This window comes from Octopus bimaculoides, chromosome 18 (assembly GCF_001194135.2).
Source record: "Octopus bimaculoides isolate UCB-OBI-ISO-001 chromosome 18, ASM119413v2, whole genome shotgun sequence".
In the NCBI taxonomy this organism is placed as follows: Eukaryota; Metazoa; Mollusca; class Cephalopoda; order Octopoda; family Octopodidae; genus Octopus; species Octopus bimaculoides.
Window position 1 is genome coordinate 44,564,641 of NC_068998.1, and position 1,762 is coordinate 44,566,402.

Below are 1,762 nucleotides of genomic sequence, written 5' to 3' on the forward strand. Positions count from 1 at the left end.
TTTGTTTATTATTTAACTGTGACTCTTACAGAGCTAAATATGTTGTATTCTTGTGCCATCTATTAAAAAGATGAATATGCCCACTATCTGATGCAATGAATATCTTTCTTGAATTCTGTTTTCTTTCATTCCTAGCAGAATCACCAACTGCAACATATAAGGGAAGGAAGAAATATTAAATGATGCAGCTTTAGATAACCCTAATCCCACAGCCACCACCACCATTATCACTATCAGTGGAATGGTCACTTTTGATCTTAGATTTGCTCAATAAGAATTGATCTGATCATAAACAACTACGACAAGGTAGTAATAGGTGGTGATAAAAATGTAATATAATTTAACCCTTGAATTAATCTGAACACACCTGCTGGAATATAGTTAAAGTATACCAAATGGATAAAGTATACAACTGCCTGCAAGTAGGATGTGAGTTCAAATCCTCTTCAAACATTTTGTTGTTGCTGTTTAATTTTAAGTCAGACTTGATCAAGAAGCCCTATTATCAAAAAGCATCCTAATAATGACAAACAAATTTCTTTTGTACCTCAGACAGCATTGTCTAATGTTTCTTATTTTTATGGTGGCAGTGTGGAATTTGAGAATGATTTAGTTGCTATTTCTAGCAGATCATGTAGCTTACTTCTCTTGGCCAGTTACTCACATTTACAGGAGAAAGTGAGAAAGAATTAGTCGTAGCTGCAAAGAGATAAATAGTATTGATGAGGTGTCCAGGTAGTATTTCAACATATAAGGTAAACAGAAGTGAAAGGGGGTGGAAAAACCAGGAGAGCTGGTGGCTGAAAATTAATTTACACTAAATTACTTAATTCTTTACTGAATAAAAGAAGTATAGTTTTCTATGAGAAATATAAGATTGTTGTTTTCTACATTTGGACATATTCCAGGCAAACATACCTTCATTTTTCCTCTTCAAATCATGATGTCGTGTAAATGGCACCCAATCCAAAAGGTATCAATATTTAACTCTGGATGCTTGATTTTGAGTCTGTATATGCTTCATATAGAATCAAATTCTTCTTCTTCAGAGAGCTTCAAATCAACATCAGATGGCATGTTTAGAAATGGGTTTCAAACCCAATCGAAGGCCTCAGTGTTTCATGAGAGAAAAATAAAGTTTTTTTCTCCCAGAGTTGTCAAATGTTCAACCATTTGAATGTTCCATCCTCTCTTTCTTTTAAACTACCGCTTTTACTTACTTACTTCTCTTTCTTTTGAAAGACAATCAGTTTATCTGTTGAAGTGAGAATATTTTCACAGCATACCAAATTACATCTCATGAGGCACTAACGAGCTACTGTGTACCATTATGGAGTCATTAATCCACAGTATCTAAGATGACTTGGGGGTGGGGTTAGGGCTATATTACACCCTTGGAGAGCTGTAATAATACAGCTGGCCTTAGAACAATTTGAACTCAGAACATTGTGTGTGTGTGTTAATTATTCTAATCAAGTTGATTTGTTACTATAAAATTACAATCAATTCACCATTCTTTTCATAGCTAATATGATTAAATTTTCACAAAATATTGATGTGTTATTAATAGTTAATATTATGGCGTTAATGTTACTATGTAAAATTGTTATTTATTAGATCTAAATATTATTAGATTTACGTGTCGCACTAATACAATAACTGGTTAATGCTATTAAGATGTTTGTATTTAGAAAACAGTTCAATGATTAAACTATTATTATCATTACTGGTTTTTTTTTTTTTTTTTTTTTTTTTTTTTTTT

The 1,762-nt window shown here is 32.0% G+C and overlaps 1 long non-coding RNA gene across 1 annotated transcript in view; it reads right to left on the reverse strand.

Annotated features, from left to right (window-relative positions):
* Nucleotides 1–47: 47 nt before the first annotated feature.
* LOC128249855 (uncharacterized) overlaps nucleotides 48–1,762 on the reverse strand; it is a 40,757-nt gene continuing 39,042 nt past the window's right edge. The window contains exon 3 of the long non-coding RNA XR_008265976.1: nucleotides 48–147. This is a non-coding gene — a long non-coding RNA (uncharacterized LOC128249855). The remainder of the gene's footprint in view (nucleotides 148–1,762) is intronic.